The following is a 19376-nucleotide window of genomic DNA, read 5'->3' as shown; positions in this document are numbered from 1 at the left end:
CAGTTCAAGGACCAAATCTGGTCCAAGATATGCCCCTTGACGTGAGTTGGGGAAGATACGTGAGAAACAAAATTAAGAGATAAAAGTGTGTCTGAAAACTCTCTAGAAGATGAACACTCTGCTGGGTCGGAGGGCCAAAAATTAAAGTCACCCAGTAATAACACCGAAGAGTTATTGACCGAGAGGGTGGCTAACACCTCCTGGAAATCAGGGAGAAATCGTAGAGGCGACTGGGGAGGTCGATAAATGAGAAGACAGGTGAGAGGGGGGGATGTGGACGTGGTTCGAATGGCAAGATACTCTGTGGTGGCAATATCGGGGAGAGAAAGCAGTTGAAATGGAAGATCAGAACGGGCAATGACCGCGACGCCACCCCCCGTTCTGCCAGATGAACGATCGGCCCGAAGTGCATAGTAGGGGGCGGGCAATGTAGCTAGCAAGGTGGGTAGGGAGTCATCACAGAACCATGTCTCGGTTAAAAGGAGAAGATCTGGTGCATGATGATCTAACAACACTGATAATTCATGTGAATGAGCCACCGCCGATCTGGTATTCAGATAATACGCCTTAAGGGTCTTAACTGGGGCAGTATTAACGGCTTCTGTGGGAGGGGGAACCGGAATAGGAGAAGTGAATGAACAGGAACAGTGAGAGGGAGGGGATAAATCTAGCTGGGATATCCGTGAGTGTGTAGAGGCAGATAGAACCCACGGACCCTGTAACCTGTGAAGCTGGGAAGAGGTGTAAGAAATGATTTGGGCAGAGTATTGTGCCCCTAGCCCCGGTCGGCCGCGGACGGGCGCAGACGGGCTTAACTTAGGCGCAACTTCGGCGCGCCTTCGGCGCGCCCGCTGCGCCCGCCCGCTGCGCCGTCTGTAAGGGGAAGTTGTAATATAGGGACACATGGGGGAGGAGTATGAAAGGGGGCGTGGCAGGGGTGGAGGGACAGAGGAGCTGCCCCGCCAACCACAGAGCAGCCCGAGATGGTGGCCACGCCCGTCCCCGCCCTCGTGACCTGCCCGTCAGAGGGTGAGGGAACGATCAGCGTGGGGCGCTCTGGCGGCGGCAGGCAGGGGAGTCAAGAGGCGTGAAGGGGTGCGCGATGTCCAGAGCGCAGCCCCTGCAGAATGAAGGCAAGGTAATCTTAAAAGCAGTCCTGTAGGTTTAAAAACGAAGTTGCGCCGCGCCTCAGCAGCGTTGTAGCTCCCGGCAGAGCCTCGGGAGATCTAGTCAGTTTCTGGGGTGGGACTCGCCCAGCTGAAGAAGATTGCCAGGGGGGAGGGACAGAGGAGCTGCCCCGCCAACCACAGAGCAGCCCGAGATGGTGGCCACGCCCGTCCCCGCCCTCGTGACCTGCCCGTCAGAGGGTGAGGGAACGATCAGCGTGGGGCTCTCTGGCGGCGGCAGGCAGGGGAGTCAAGAGGCGTGAAGGGGTGCGCGATGTCCAGAGCGCAGCCCCTGCAGAATGAAGGCAAGGTAATCTTAAAAGCAGTCTTGTAGGTTTAAAAACGAAGTTGCGCCGCGCCTCAGCAGCGTTGTAGCTCCCGGCAGAGCCTCGGGAGATCTAGTCAGTTTCTGAGTGTGGGCCCCCCAGTTACCACTGTGACACCAAAGATGTTGAATGTACAAAACAGGCAGTGAACACAGTTAAAAATCAATGCTGCAATAATAATATTAATAATCAAGAGCTTCGTTTTTTGTTTTTTGTTTTTTAAATTTGATCAGGATTCAATATTTCCAACAGGCATCAATCAATTCACATTAAACTGGCTAGTGCTCACAAAAATGCTTACTGGACTCAAAGCGGGTCGGGGAGACTCTGCCACCGTTCTCCCTACCGCCACTTGACTTTGCCTCTGGATTCAAGCAAGCTTGGCTGAAGACGGCTGTAATGCCAGAAACTGGTCCTAAGAAGCTTGAATCCGGTCCAGGGAAGGCATGGCTTGGCAGTTGAGGCTGGACTGTTTCCGTGAGGCACAGGGTCAGACTTATTTGCATATGACCATGTCTGAACTAGGGTGACAGAGTGGGCTAAAGAACGGTGATGGATTAAACCCAGATCTGTTGACTGGGTGTGAGTGTTTGATTGGTTCAGATGCTACGTCCATCACCACCCCCTTTTGTATCGCTTTGTTCGCCATAAGTTGGCAGGATATGCTCAGACGTGAGTCCCTTGCTCACTTTGCCACTGGATTCAAGCAAGCCTGGCTGAAGACGGCTGTAATGCCAGAAACCGGTCCTAGGAAGCTTGAATCCGGTCCAGGGAAGGCATGGCTTGGCAGTTGGGGCTGGACTGTTCCCATGAGGCACAGGGTCACACTGATTTGCATATGACCATGTCTGAACTGGGGTGTCAGAGTGGTCTAAAGAACGGTGATGGATTAAACCCGGATCTGTTGACTGGGTGTGAATGTTTGATTGGTTCAGACGCCCCGTCCATCACCACCCCCTTTTGTACCGCTTTGTTCGCCATAAGTTGGAAGGGTATGCTCAGACGTGAGTCCCTTGCTCACTTTGCCACTGGATTCAAGCAAGCCTGGCTGAAGACGGCTGTAATGCCAAAAACCGGTCCTAGGAAGCTTGAATCCGGTCCAGGGAAGGCATGGCTTGCCAGTTGGAGCTGGACTGTTCCCATGAGGCACAGGGTAAGACTGATTTGCATATGACCATGTCTGAACTGGGGTGTCAGAGTGGGCTAAAGAACTGTGATGGATTAAACCCAGATCTGTTGACTGGGTGTGAATGTTTGATTGGTTCAGACGCTCCGTCCATCACCACCCCCTTTTGTACCGCTTTGTTCGCCATAAGTTGGCAGGGTATGCTCAGACGTGAGTCCCTTGCTCACTTTGCCACTGGATTAAAGCAAGCCTGGTTGAAGATGACTGTAATGCCAGAAATCGGTCCTAGGAAGCTTGAATCCGGTCCAAGGAAGGCATGGCTTGGCAGTTCGGGCTGGGCTGTTCCCATGAGGCAAATGGTCAGACTGATTTGCATATGGCCATGTCTGAACTGGGGTGGCAGAGTGGGATAAAGAACGGTGATGGATTAAACCCAGATCTGTTGACTGGGTTAGAGTGTTTGATTGGTTCAGATGCTACGTCCATCTCCACCCCCTTTTGTATTGCTTTGTTCGCCATAAGTTGGCAGGGTATGCTCAGACGTGAGTCCCTTGCTCACTTTCCCACTGGATTCAAGCAAGCCTGGCTGAAGATGGCTGTAATGCCAGAAAACAGTCCTAAGAAGCTTGAATCTGGTCCAGGCAAGGCATGGCTTGGCAGTTGGGGCTGGACTGTTCCCATGAGGCACAGGGCAAGACTGATTTGCATATGACCATGTCTGAACTGGGGTGTCAGAGTGGGCTAAAGAACGGTGATGGATTAAACCCAGATCTGTTGACTGGGTGTGAGTGTTTGATTCATTCAGACGCTCCGTCTATCACCTACCCCTTTTGTACCGCTTTGTTTGCCATAAGTTGGCAGGGTATACTCAGACATGAGTCCCTTGCTAACTTTGCCACTGGATTCAAGCAAGACTGGCTGAAGACGGCTGTAATGCCAGACACCAGTCCTAGGAAGCTTGAATCCGGTCAAGGGAAGGCATGGCTTGGCAGTACGGGCTAGACTGTTCCCATGAGGCACAGGGTCAGACTGATTTGCCTATGGCCATGTCTGAACTGGGGTGTCAGAGTGGGCTAAAGAACGGTGATGGATTAAACCCAGATCTGTTGACTGGGTGTGAATGTTTGATTCATTCAGACGCTCCGTCCATCACCTACCCCTTTTGTACCGCTTTATTTGCCATAAGTTGGCAGGGTATACTCAGACATGAGTCCCTTGCTCACTTTGCCACTGGATTCAAGCAAGCCTGGCTGAAGACATCTGTAATGCCAGAAACCGGTCCTAGGAAGCTTGAATCCGGTCCAGAGAAGGCATGGCTTGCCAGTTGGGACTGGACTGTTCCCATGAGGCACAGGGTAAGACTGATTTGCATATGACCATGTCTGAACTGGGGTGTCAGAGTGGGCTAAAGAACGGTGATGGATTAAACCCAGATCTGTTGACTGGGTGTGAATGTTTGATTCATTCAGACGCTCCGTCCATCACCTACCCCTTTTGTACCGCTTTGTTCGCCATAAGTTGGCAGGGTATGCTCAGACGTGAGTCCCTTGCTCACTTTGCCACTGGATTCTAGAAAGCCTGGCTGAAGACGGCTGTAATGCCAGACACCAGTCCTAGGAAGCTTGAATCCGGTGAAGGGAAGGCATGGCTTGGCAGTATGGGCTGGACTGTTCCCATGAGGCACAGGGTTAGACTGATTTGCCTATGGTCATGTCTGAACTGGGGTGGCAGAGTGGGCTAAAGAACGGTGCTGGATTAAACCCAGATCTGTTGACTGGGTGTGAGTGTTTGATTGGTTCAGATGCTTCGTCCATCACCACCCCCTTTTGTACCGCTTTGTTCGCCATAAGTTGGCAGGGTATGCTCAGACGTGAGTCCCTCACTCACTTTGCCACTGGGTTCAAGCAAGCCTGGCTGAAGACGGCTGTAATGCCAGAAACCGGTCCTAGGAAGCTTGAATCCAGTCCAGGGAAGGCATGGCTTGGCAGTTCGGGCTGGACTTTCCCCATGAGGCACAGGGTCAGACTGAATTGCATATGGCCATGTCTGAACTGGGGTGGCAGAGTGGGCTAAAGAATGGTGATGGATTAAACCCAGATCTGTTGACTGGGTGTGATTGTTTGATTGGTTCAGACGCTTCATCCATCACAACCCCCTTTTGTACCGCTTTGTTCGCCATAAGTTGGCAGGGTATGCTCAGACGTGAGTCCCTTGCTCACTTTGCCACTGGATTAAAGCAAGCCTGGTTGAAGATGACTGTAATGCCAGAAATCGGTCCTAGGAAGCTTGAATCCGGTCCAAGGAAGTCATGGCTTGGCAGTTCGGGCTGGACTGTTCCCATGAGGCAAATGGTCAGACTGATTTGCATATGGCCATGTCTGAACTGGGGTGGCAGAGTGGGATAAAGAACGGTGATGGATTAAACCCAGATCTGTTGACTGGGTGTGAGTGTTTGATTGGTTCAGACGCTCCGTCCATCACCACCCCCTTTTGTACTGCTTTCTTTGCTATAAGTTGGCACAGTAAACTCAGACGTGAGTCCCATGCTCACTTTGCCACTGGATTCAAGTAAACCTGGCTGAAGACGGCTGTAATGCCAGAAACCGGTCCGAGGAAGCTTGAATCCAGCCCAGAGAAGACAAACTTGGCAGTTTGGGCTGGACTGTTTCCATGAGACACAGGGTCAGACTCATTTGCATATGGCTATGTCAAAACTGGGGTGGCAGAGTGGGCTAAAGAACGGTGATGGATTAAACCCAGATCTGTTGACTGGGCGTGAGCGTTTGATTGGTTCAGACGCTCCTTCCATCACCACCCCTTTTGTACCGATTTGTTCTGCATAATTTGGCAGGGTATGCTCAGACCTGAGTCCATTGCTCACTTTGCCACTGGATTCAAGCAAGCCTGGCTGAAGACGATGGTAATGCCAGAAAACGGTCCTAGGAAGCTTGAATCTGGTCCAGGGAAGGCATGGCTTGGGAGTTTGGGCTGGACTGTTCCCATGAGGCACAGGGTCAGACTGATTTTACTATGGCCATGTCTGAACTGGGGTGGCAGAGTGGGCTAAAGTACGGTGATGGATTAAACCCAGATCAATTGACTGGGTGTTAGTGTGTGATTGGTTCAAACGATCCGTCCATCACCACCCCCCTTTTGTGGAGCTTCATGTTAGCAGTCCCTGAGGGTTGCTGATGCCGATGTGCGAAGAGATGGGATGACGATTGCTCTTGCTGATTTTCGGAACGAGTGGTGCAGTCCCATTGGGAGCTCACCATTTGCGGTTGTTAAGAGCCCAAAAGCTTGATTTTAAGAGCCCCTGAGCTACACCAAGGATCCAGGTCCTGAGAGGCACCACTTGGTGCTCAGGGACTTACTGAAGCTGAGTCCAGGGGCTGATTGGGGAGCCTTTTTTGACACTGAGGCCAGCAAGCTAGCCTTTTGAGTCACTCCGAGGTCCTGGAATCCAGATGGAGTTGCAGGTTCACTTTCTTCTTACCTAGGCAAGAGGGCAGCAGGTCAGTACAGCAAGCCAACAGTTGTTTTAGAGCAGCAGCCTAGCAGAGTGGCAGTCCTTGTAGCAGCACAGCAGTCTCATTATTTATGGCAAAGTATCCACATTTCCAGAAGAGTACTGAAGAGTTGGTGTCTGAGATCCAGTATTTATACCCAGTTGTGCCTTTGAAGTGGGGGAGAAGCTTCTAGAGGTTTCTCTTTGAAGTCCCCATTAATCCTTCCTTCCCTGCCCTGGCTTCAGACTAACTACAGGGGGAAGCAGTACACAGCCTATTTAGGTGCAAGTGGGGTTATGCCCAGTTCCTCCCTCCTATCCTGCCAGTGATTGCTCATCCAGGCAAACGTGAGCTCCCTATTGTGTGTGGCTGTCTAAGAGGAATACACAAACCTGAACTGTCATCTACACGCAGTCATATGACCAGAGACAGGCTTCAGGCAGTAAATGGCTAAAGCAGGAAAATGCCAACTTTCTAAAAGTGGCATTTTCAGAATTTCAATTTAATATCTGACTTCACCATAAGTTAGGATTTTAAATTGTGATTCCAGAGATCCCATACCTGAACTGATTATCCCTTTCCATTTGGAAAATCCACTAAAATGTAATAAGGCAACTCCAATATTATCCTATGGGGGAAGTAGGCCTTGCAGTAGTGAAAAACGAATTTAAGTTTTTTACTACCAGCAAATGTAAAACTTAAAGGAACATGTCCAAACACTGCACCATGCCCTCTGGTATGTCCAGGGCCTATCCTAGGGGTGAAGTAGATGCATTTAAAAGGAATGTATTGGCCTGGCAAAAGATTTATTTTGACAGGTCAACATGGCTGTTTAAAACTGCACACAAAGGCTGCAACAGCCGGCCTGAGACATGTTTAAAGTGCTAATTAAGTGGGTGGCACAATCAGTGCTTTAGGCACACTAGTAGTATTTGATTTACATGCTCTGGGCACAGGTAGTGTCAATTTACTAGGGACTTACATTTACATTGAATATGTCAATTGGGGTAGAAGCCAATTCTAGCATGTTTTAAGGGGAAAGCCCAAGTACTTAAGAACTGGTTAGCAGTGGTAAAGTGTGCAAATTCCTAAAAGCCAACATAAATGGGTTTAGAAGCCAAGAGGGTAAGGACAGAAAATCTGGGGATGGCTCGGTAGAAAGGGTCAAGTCCAACACAATTGCACTCAACGTCAAGAAACACATCTTAATGCATGTTATGGCCTCAAATTTTTATTAACATCATTAAAACACATAGGATTTAAGCATATAGGCATATCACAATAGCATTCTGTGAACAATAAATAATAACAAAGTAAAACCAAAATAAAGTAAAACCAAGAACACGTGTAATATCTATGTTGGGCCACTCATTCTTTGTTTAAGAAATGGTGTATTGTAATAAAATGTTATTCACAAATAACTTTAAAAAAACAGTGCTATGGTGCAGTGGTTGAAGTGATAAAACATGCTCAATCTTGTAAGTAATCACACATTAGTAATCACAAACAAACTCAAATGTGGCTGTATTTAAACTTTTGTTCGAAAGTAGAAGAGTGTCAGTTTGAGATGCTAGCCCTGGCTAATAAAACTATAATACAGAATGTTTCAGTCCAAACTGATTGTTTTTTATTTCTCCTCCTATTGCATTCAGTTTAGGGTCTTTATCCAGATGAGGAGCTGGAATCATGCAGGTATACCCTGGAGGTGAGAAAAACATCCTTGTCCAGTGGTAGAGATGTTAAAGTCTTCTGGAGTGTAGTGTGATGGTCTACAAAGCCCTGGTTGACACACAGATGGAGTTAGTGAACTTTATCCATCAAGGCTGACTCAATTGCATGGAGAGGGCAAAAGGCAGATTGCAGAGTGGAAGCTAATGACGTTGAATTCAACCTTAACACTAATACTGCCACATATGGGTAAGATTTTTACTCAGATTCTTGTTCATCTTCAGAGGCGATGGTACTCCGATGGATCTTTCTTTGTCATAGTGAGGGGCGAGAAATAGGGATGTCCAGCTGTCAGCCACCCAATGAAGACCATTAATTGGTAGCCCACTCACAAATTGGAGATCAGGTTAAAAAATATTACTCTTAGAACTATACTGTAAAAATTGACTATTGCAATTGGAAGACCCAACCTCGTAAAGAAGTTTAGTTAAACAAGAAACCAGGAGCTCTGCTGTGGCTAAACCGAATAAGAGCAAAATAACCTGAGGTTCTGAAAATAATCTATGACTTTCTCTATTAGGCATTTAAAATCAGATAATTGTAAGCACAGTTTCTGTGAAAAGAACATTAAGATGCAAATAAAAGAATCAGTTGAATTTAGATACTTTGGTTACTGTATTAAAGATCCAAAATCAATGCATATAGGTAACATTTTAACCTCATAGATGCTCGTAAACATCCCTCCCCAGTGCTGCGCTGTCCATTGGAACTAGTGCTGAATGGACGTCCAATGGTCGTGCGCAGCACTGGGGAGGTAGTGCTGCCGTCGGCCAACGCCCCGAGGCAGCACTTAAGGGGTTAAGAAGCTCAGTCATTGGTCTCAAAGCTTGAAATATAAAATCACACATATAGTCAAAGTAAATCTCTTGCTAAATACAGACATCCATAAAAGGATAGTTTCTAGTTGTAAGAAATCTCTACCACCAACATAGGCAGGAGGACAGTTCACAATTGTTTCCTTAGCCTTATCAAAATAATCATTTTAAAGTCCACTAGGGGAAAGTCCATGGGAATGAGCAAGGGTAATAGAGCATAAATCAGTTTTACTTTATTTTGGTTTTACTTTGTTATTATTTATTGTTCACAGAATGCTATTGTGATATGCCTATATGCTTAAATCCTATGTGTTTTAATGATGTTAATAAAAATTTGAGGCCATAACATGCAAGACTGGTCTCTTACCAAATTCATTTCATCCAGGAGGCAAATTCATCAGCAAGGACAAAAAAACAAAGGGCATAATAGAGAAAGTCCAGCAGGCAGGAAGGAAACAAGGAAAGATGGAAGGGGTAGTCATCCTCCTTCTAGGAAAGTCACTGTTTATAGTTTAATTCAATTTCCCCCTGAAATAAGTGGTTGGTTCACAATGGTCTGATCATCATGTGATCATTTTTTCCATTCTCCAAGTACAAATTGATACTCCAGCGTATTTTAACACGCTAGAAAATGACTTTCCATTCTGACTTGAAAAGGTTAGTTCACAAAAGTGATTATTTACTTTGGTGCCCTGCACAGATATAGTTTAAAGATCATGTGCCCAACATTCCTACACAAAGAGGTGTTGTAAGAAAGTCTCCTGTTTCTTAATGAATGAACAAGAACACATAAAGCAACATTTGAGGAAATGTATCAAACTCCATTGCACAAGGCTATGAAATAATGCAGCCCAAATAGAAAATCAATTCAAATGCTTTTTAAAGTTAACATTTCTTATTTAGTAAAATAAACTCTTAATTAAGTTCAAGCATACCAAACCATATCACACACATCATATATGGGCATTTTGTAATGTTGTCGGTGACTGTTATACAAAAATGTTCAACTCTAACTGTGACCTACTACCACAATTTCAAAAGGTAGCAACATGTAAACTATTTCTAAAAATCATTAAAATCAAATTGTTTCTATGCACAAATGATCTTTATAATGTTAGGACTGTATACTGAAAGTTTCAATCATCTACAATATCTAGGTTGTTATGGCTCTCTTCGATGAAGTCAATAGAAATGCTAAGTTTCATCATTAATTTTCATTACATCTTTGTTAAAAATATAAGGTAATCAGTTACTAAACATCTTAAATTCACTATTTGATTAATCCTACTCTTTCTACCTAATCCAGCACATTTTTACGGTGACGGTACATCAACTTGTCTCCGTTTCAATGTCATTTTTCTAGACATGTGCAGGGTGCAGATTTGTTTTTTCATTGACAAGATAGGCTTTTACGCTGAATCAGCAGCTGTCTAGATGTGTTTGCAGCTGTCTGGGGACCATATTTTTAAAGATTTAACTGATGATTCACGATCTTGAGATGACTCGAAATTTACTCCAAACACATCCTTATGGCTGAGTGAAGTCTTTACAGGAAGGGAAGTAGTTAGCGCTACCAGCAGAAAACTACCTGCACTTTCAGAAAGGAATTAACAATTGAATGAACGCTAGGGCTAAGCAACTCTTGGAGAAGATGTGGACTATTGGCCAGTGATGCTGACTTTGCAACTAGGTTCGAATCACAGGCTTCATGTACTGTAATCTACTGCTCATAAAAAAATGCATTCATGCCATTGGGACAAGTTCTCGCTATAAAAAACTTTAAAAATAAACCAAGAGCCATCTCTAGGTTTGACTTCCGTATTCAATGTGACGCTCTGAAAAAAAAAGTGTAGGGAATCTGAATGAAAGCTGTAACTGGGTCAGATTTAGTAACCTGAATGCTTACGGTAATGGATCAAGCCCTGATCTGTTGACTGGGTAGGAGTATTCTGCTTAGTTCAGATACTCTGTCCATCACCACCCCCTTTTCTGAATTGTTTTGTCCACCGCAAGCGTGGAAGGGTATGCTCAGATGTGAGTCCCTTGCTCACTGCACCATCAGGATTCAAGCAAGCTGGGCCGAAGACGGCTGTAATGCCAGAAACCGGTCCCCGGAAGCTTGTTTCCTTTCCAGTTAAAGAATTGGCTTGGTAGTTTGGTCTGCCCTGTTCCCATGATGCACTGGGCCAGGGACAGACTAATTTGCATGTAGCCAGGTTCTGAGCTGGGATGGTGCAGTGAGCTAAAAAACGGTGATGGATCAAGCCCTGTTCTGTTGACTGGGTAGGAGTATTCTGCTTAGTTCAGATACTCTGTCCATCACCACCCCCTTTTCTGAATCGTTTTGTCCACCACAAGCGTGGAAGGGTATGCTCAGATGTGAGTCCCTTGCTCACTGCACCATCAGGATTCAAGCAAGCTGGGCTGAAGACGGCTGTAATGCCAGAAAACGGTCCCCGGAAGCTTGTTTCCTTTCCAGTTAAAGAATTGGCTTGGTAGTTTGGTCTGCCCTGTTCCCATGATGCACTGGGCCAGGGACAGACTAATTTGCATGTAGCCAGGTTCTGAGCTAGGATGGTGCAGTTAGCTAAAAAACGGTGATGGATCAAGCCCTGATCTGTTGACTGGGTAGGAGTATTCTGCTTAGTTCAGATACTCTGTCCATCACCACCCCCTTTTCTGAATTGAATGCTTATTGCTGCATATCTGGACAATTAAAAATTCAGCCATCTTGTCACAATTTTGTTATGAGCTTTTTTGGTGTGCACCTTTTGTAGGTGGGAGATTATACTGTTTCTCATGTTCAGCAAGCTATGTCTTATGTTTACTGCACATGCAACTGTAGACCTCCAAGTGGTGGCTACCACCGCCCAAGCAGTTCATGTAACATTGCAATAGATAGCAAATAAGGTCGTAGAGCATAGCATGGGGAAAGTAAAGCACTAGGACATGAGTGGGATCAGTTAATTATGAGTTGTACATATAATTTGTAGAAACAGTACTCTTATGGTTACCAGTCATATGCAACATATATAATCCTGGAATTCATAACACCTGGTGTTGTGCCATGTTTTGACAAGAAAAGCCACCAGCTTTGATTCTAAGGTACATAGGTGTTCCAATCATTGGCAAATCAAGCATTTGGGACACACACATAACAAGTGTCAGAACCTTTGGGTGAAATTATATATTGCATATACTCACATTCACAACATTGAATCAAAAGGTGAACAAAGAGGAAATGTAAAAGTAACTTCATAATGTTGGTCTGACCAACTGAGGCGTATGCGCTGATTACCCGCTCTTTGGATCCAGGCAGACTGCTGGCGGTGTTGCCTTTAATCGCGGTCGGGATTACGGAGTAACGCGTGACGCGTTTACTATTTGGAGCCATTTTGAATACACGACTAAAAATTGACTGACCGTAGAATTTTTAAGACTTATGCAGGTGGTGTAGAATGCTTCAGCCACGCATGTGGAGTTGTCGTGCATTGGAAGAAATATAGCGGAACCAATTACCACAGAAAAATATTAATTGATGGCGTTTTTCTGTGATTAAGACGATGAATGTCAGCTTATGACGTATCTTGGGAGAAAGCAGTTGAATTAATAATTTTTATTATGATAACTATATAGTGCCATTGCGGTGAATATTCGGATATTTGGAGGTTGGCTTAGACCCCATATAAAATATTGTATGTTCATGTGGAATTCAAAATACTTTATCCTGAAGAAGGTGCTGGCTCTTTAAATCAGCCCACCGAAACGCGTCGATGCATATTTGAGAGTAAATATGTTAAGTCTGTAAAGCAACAACTCTGACTACAAAAGTGACATACTTGTTAGAGCTTGATTACTGTTAGACTGCTGTATTTTTCTAATTTCAATAGGAACCATTTATTCCTTATCTTTGTTTCCCATTTGTGTTTTTTACTGTGTTTTTTACTTTGTTTTTATGGTGTACAAGTGCATATTTTTATGTGTATCACTCTCATTGATTTATTGTGTATTGAGGTTAGGGTACATTGTGTTTTCAACATTTGCTTGAATAAACTGTGCAATTTTTATGAAGTTACTTTTACATTTCCTCTTTGTTCACCTTTTGATTTAATGTTGTGAATGTGAGTATATGCGATATATAATTTCACCCAAAGGGGAACTCCTGTTCTGACACTTGTCTTTCTTGGTACCCTATCCCTTTGGTTGTTGGGTCCCTCTCTTTTACCAGAGACACACAAATAACAAACATAATTCTGTGTCAATCAAACAGGGTTCCTCCACATTTTTACTTTTAATCTACAGGTGAATGGTAGGTGAAAGCCACATGACCACTGACAATAGACCTTTACTTAATAAAAATATGGATGGGGACACACATACCCAAAGGTACAGCAGACAAGCAAACGTCACATGACAAAGAGGCAAAAAAACTGGCTGTCATTTGCAACAACAACAAAATGTTCTCATTGGTCACTTGTTTCTGAGCTCTGTCTCGATTTTTCAGATTTTTCTGGAATTAGGATACTGTAGATATACAACTTTTTGAATGAGTGAGGTCAACATACAGTCAAGGAGCTTGATTAAAATTTTTGCATGAACACATTTCTGCAGGGTAAATTATACGTTCATTAAAATATATGCAAATAGGTCAAGGTCAATGGTTGTTCCAGACAAGACAATGTTTCACAGTGGAAAAAGGAGATATATCCACATATGAAAGACAATTATAGCAGGATTTAGTTGTATAGCAGAAACCATGCATGCACATACAGTTATACTGCAAAATAGTATATTGTTAAGAAACCAAAGGAGGATTGCAGTTTTCTCAACATCAATCGACAACAATTCGATATCTCCTGGTTAAGGGGAAGTAAGTTCTATATAAATAAAAATGAATTAATTGTTGCTCGAGTTTTAGTTATGCCATTTAGCAATTATAAGGATGATGAATATATGAATAATCTGCAGCGTATTTCAGTTCTCTTTCTTTAGTGGTTATCTTTATGAGGTAGGAGGCTAAATTCCTAAAGGTTTGCATGAGTACATGTGTGGTGCTACCAGGGGCAGCTCCTCCATTGGAGGGGAGGCGCATCACTCCTTATGAGCCCCCCAAAACCCCAGAGATGTATAATGGAATGGTAATTCATTACCATTTTATTTTTCATTGTCCCGTCCTGTTAGGGAGGGCCTGATGAGTAACAGCAGGGAGGACTGTCAGGCAGAGGGCTGCCTTTGCACTTGTTTAAAGTGCGAATGTTTTTTTTGGCCAGACATGTGCACTTTAAACCTTTCAACCGAGCTGTTGATTGAGAGCAAGTGCAGGCATCCAGTGCCTTCTGGGAGCGCCGAGAGAGGCTGCTCTCACCAATCAGGTCACTGGTTAAAAGCATGTGGGCAGGCCAGGATTGGTTGAGAGAGTTTGCTGGTGCCTGCACTGTAGTCCCAGCAGAAGAGATCAGACTGAGGAGGACGTTGTCCATCAGGATCAAGTAAGTGTTTTGTTTATTTTTATTTATTTTATTATTTTCTTTGCCAGTGCGCACACTCACCCATTTGCCCAAACCCCCTCCCTCAGTAGATGGCAGCTGCCACTGGGTGGGACACAAAACACTGTACCAAACTACTGTAAATAAAAAGGCCAACTAGCACAGCACAAATATTAGTAAATATACCCCAATATTTCATTATGCATGCATTGAGACACCAAATTCAGCATATATGCCACTTTTTGAAGATAGAGATGTGGCACGCCTGTCTAATTGGATACCCACTTTAGCCTTCTCATGATGGGATACTACTTGTGAGTGAACCTTTTTTTAGGAACATTAAAGAGCCCAACTCACGAAGCCCAAGATAAAAAAACATGAAATTTCCTTCCCAAGGACATACAGGCATATGCATCATTGTTGGCTTTTGCGATTTCTTAATTGCGATTTTTAAGGAATCGCAATTAAGAAATCGCAAAAGCCTATGCATGAAGAAATCGCAGAAAAATTAGCAATTTCTTAAAATTCCTTAACTGCGCAATTAAGGAATACCTCCCCATTCATTCCAATGGGCCTAGAGTCCCATAGGAATGAATGGGAAGACATTCTAATTTGCGATTAGCAATTAGCGAATCGCAAATTGAGAATGCGATTTCAAGGCTGCAGGGGTGTCCAAAGGACACCCTGTTGCACCCCTGAAATCAATCTGTGTACATATGTTGTGCACACACATACCCTTAGGGCATGTGTGTGCACAACATGAAACTTTGAAAAATGCACAAAAGTGCATTTTTCAAAGTATTCGCAAATTACCATGAGGTTCAACCTCATGGTAATTTGCCCCCCCTAATTGTGAAATCGCAATTTTTTTAAGTTTCATGCATTGCTTTTAAGGAATCGCAAAATGTGATTCCTTCAATGCAATTGCAATTTGAGAATTCTCAAATTGCGAGGGCCTTCACCCTTCATGCGTTCCAAAAGCAGATTTTGCGATCACAAATGGGCGATTTTTGCGATTCGCACCGTTTGCGATCGCAAAATCCTTTGATGCATGTGCCTGTTTGTTTTTAATTTGGTTTTATATATCGCGATCTAGACCCGAGACATCGGGTATCAGAGAGCTTTACATTAGCACCAGTTTCGTTACAGATAGACACATTCTTTTTTTTTTTGTTTTGTACTGGAAGATTAAGTTATTTGCCCGGAATCACAGGATGTTGAGCATCATTGCCGAGACTCAAACCCAGTTACCCATTTTCGTTGTTGACTGCTCTAGCCGTAAGTCTACATCGTCTCCCTAAGGATTGCTCCTACATTTGCAGCTAAGTTTGAATTATATGGCACAAAGAATCCCAAGAGGGCGGTGTTAAATATATGATAGTGGTTGATTTCCTTGAGCACTCCAATGCATACAAATTGCACATTTCGAATTTTCCACATTAAATATTGGTTGCCTTGTCTATTTCTATGGTGGAAACATGCTTAATTCGGCCCTTGACAGGGGTAACTTTTAATGAGTTTCCAACTACTTCAAGTGGTACATGAACATCTATCTACAAAGATTAGACTGAGAGACTTCACTTCATTTTCAGGTAGATCCGCCCACAGCCACGGCCTGTGGAGGGAGTTGCGGTGGGGCAGAGAGGAGGGGTGGGGAGGGGCAGGGTGGGGCTGCTAAAAACCAGCATATGGATAATTGGAGGTAAGTAAACAATGTAATTAATAAAACGATATGCCCGTTTTTAGCACCCCCCCACCCTGCCCCTCCGCCGCCCCGCCTCTCTGCCCCACCGAAACTCTCTCCATGGGCCGCGGCTGCCCGCCCAAACTTCCAAATGTAAAACAATAAAATTAGCATGCTGCCCAAAATTCTACATTTTGGATATATAACGTTTTTAAAACTATTGTACACAGAATTACAACTCTGTTGCGCAAATGCTTTGTAAGCAGATGCAAGACAGAGAAGAGGGTCAGTTTTAGAGTTTTAATAGATAATCCTCCTCCAGGTCTTGCTTGATCATGTAGTATCCTTTGTTAGGGTTGGACATACATTAACCTAATTGGGGGAGACCTGGCCTAAACTCTATCTGTTTACCCTGGTTAGCTGACTTCAGTTAGGCATAGACTTGGGCAGTAGCTGCTACCTTTAGCAAGCCCTTTAGTACCACTGGTAATACCCTTGGTAACTTGGGCTGAGGGATCATAAAGTCATCAGCAGTAAAATAAAGTAATCAGGGCTCTTATATTCCTGTCTTGTTACTTCAGCTTCCACACATTGACATTACTCTAGACACTCAGCAATCATTATTTGATATTTTATTATTAATTATTAAAATCATAACTAGGTGTGGGTGACAAATTCTGCACCACTGACAGGGTTTGCAGAGTTTTGCCCACCCCCTGTTCCGCTTGAGCATGGAGTTCCAGCAAAACTCCGCCAACCACTGTGTGGTGGAGTTTTTTCTCACGTGCACCTCACCAAAGCTAAGTTGGCAAGCAAGAATTTGCATCTCTCAGCGCAAACCTCTGGTCCTACAATGCCTCCCAGCAAGATTTCTCAAAGCAGTTAGTCACGGCAGGTAGAAAATCAACTTGAGCAGCAGAAAGAAATAGCGCCCTCTAGCGTACCCGGTAGTGCCATACGCACCAATTTTACAGCCGAATTCAGTCTGCTTGTGGAACCCCATGGAATCTTGCAGAGTTTTTATGTAGCGGAATTCTGCATAATAAAACTCAGCAAATTCCGCCCACTCCTAATCATAACACTAAAACTAAGGGTCTTACATAGAGTTTGGCTAATGGGATACTCTGAAGTATATCCAGTCTGACGTATTACAAGTGCATAATAGCCTATCCCTTCCACCAAACTCTCAGTCAGAGCCTAAGTATGTTGAAAGAAGTGAATAAGGACCTTGGATACACTTCCAACATACCAAACTGCTATATGCTTGTTAGTTATCTCAGTCTTGCAAGCTTGTACTTCAATAATTAATTCCACATTTAAAAATAGATAACAAAAGAAAAATGTGCTCTTTCCTGTAAATGGGGCTTTCCTTTATTAGAAAATCTTTAAAAAATATGTTAATCAAGCTCCAGTGTGGAGAACAGGTACTTTGAAATAAGTAAGGTAAGTAAGGTATAAGGTATTAAAAGAGCTTTCTCAAAACAAAATAGTACTGCACTGCAAGATATTGAGTGATGAACTGATAATCATTCTCTATTTTCGGCAGCTATTTGGCTATATATTTGAATACATTGCCAGAGCTGCCAATCCTCTCCTGCTACACATAGCAGTATCGGTTGATTTACAGAGGTGACTTTTAGTTTAGTGTGCATAGTACTGGCCACAGCAAAATTGTATGGTCATGTAATGATCGTGGACAAGTGCAAATCAGATGAGGTATTGGTTCAAGTTTAACACTCAGTCATCAGAAGGCTATCACTGAGAGATCAAAGTGGGAATCATATCATTCAGTTGTCTCTGGCCTTTAGGTGAATTGAAAAGTATGGGAGAAGCCTATTACTGACCCTGCCCTCGTGGGTTGACTCTATGTTCCCACACCCCTGAGAAAATGGGAATGGTGCATATTATTAAATGATTCCTTTAGTGCCAGCCAGGCCAATTAAATTAGGTCTTTTAAATTGAGTACACCGGAGAATACAAACTCTTGCAATCAGACCACCAAAAGCGTTAGGAAAAATACTGGGTATAGGTGCTGACAATAACTGTTTATTGCTTTTGCAGACACTAAGAAATGTCTGAGTCTTCAAAGATCTAATTCTTTCCTCTTGTTGCTTCACACTATATATGTTGTTGTTTGCTATATGATTGAATAAATATTTTCATATGTATCTCTTTGGATTTTCTAACATAGAATGTACTTCTCTTCCTTGGATTATTCTTAGTGAATTTGCACCTTTTGTTCTTTTATAAATACTTGTAACCATGGTCCCTTATGTACCCTTGGGTTCCTTGTCTATGAAAACACGTGTTTGCCATGTGCACCTTTCATTAAAGGTTAGGTGAGCTCCTGAAACTTAGAAATCGATTGTCGCCGATTATCCACATTGAAGAAGGTAGAAGAGATTATTGACATCTGAAGGCTCCTCAATCCATATGATTGTTGGAGAAAATGTGCACCACCATTAATCGAAAGACAGTAAAGTAAAATTTTAGACTATGCTCATGCACAGTCAAAGGGATCTCTATCTGTGCATGTGGAATCTAATGAGAGTGTTTTCTGCCCCACACATTCCCTTGCACAGCACCTGCACCCGCTCCATCTCTGTAAAAGAATGATGGGTCTATAAACCCATCCACCCAATTCCTCAGCGATTCCCATGCAAAAAACAAACTTTGCACAAAGTGCATCTGCTCTTTGACAGCATAGGTTTGACTTTCAAACACTCTTGCAAATTAGGCAAGCACATGCTAAGTTTTTTGTGAGCAATGCACACTCCAGTAGACAAAACGTTTTGTAAATTAATATTTACAACTAAACAACTTACAATAAAAAAAATGCAAAGACAAGGTTTACTGAATTCATTGTCACTAAAATTGTAAACAGTTCATACAACGTATCTTATTTAGAAGCTCGTTGCTTATTCTTAATTAGAATATCATTGAAAACAATGAAGTGCTCTGTCTTCTAATGGTCGGTAGAAGCCTGGCAGGGCCAACATTCCAATTTGTTCCGTGAGGGCTTTGTTTTATTTGTTAGAACATTTTGCCCTCTAGGGGTGGAATGTTCTAACAGCCTTGTTGCCCTCCATAGATGATCTATACCGCCATCAAAGTCCAGCTCCATTCTTAAAGGCCCTCACCTTCGTCTAGGCCCTTTAATAGTGGAACGGGCCTTTAATGGCTTTTATAGCCTGCTACGGCGGGCTATAAGGCTATATTAGAACACTGGAATGTTAGGTGCTCCACTGAAGACAAAGGTGTGGCTTAGGGTTTATAATGCCTTGTATAAGCCTTCTGGTCCAAAATTCATCTGTTTGTTTTTGTTTCTCCCTTTTTCATTTAGAATATTTTACACTCAGTGGGTAGAAAGTTGTAATAGCCTTACTGTTGCCCTTTTGCTTACCTAATGTTAAAGGCCCTCTCCACTTTCGCCATTTTTTCTTTATCAACTAACAATACGTCATTCCCCGAACTCTTCCTTAAAGGCTCATTCTCATGAATTATTACCACCCATTTTCGAATGCGGTACGAAACTA

The sequence above is a fragment of the Lissotriton vulgaris genome, chromosome 6, assembly GCF_964263255.1.
Source record: "Lissotriton vulgaris chromosome 6, aLisVul1.2, whole genome shotgun sequence".
NCBI lineage: Eukaryota > Metazoa > Chordata > Amphibia > Caudata > Salamandridae > Lissotriton > Lissotriton vulgaris.
Note: the sequence above shows the minus strand (reverse complement) of the source record.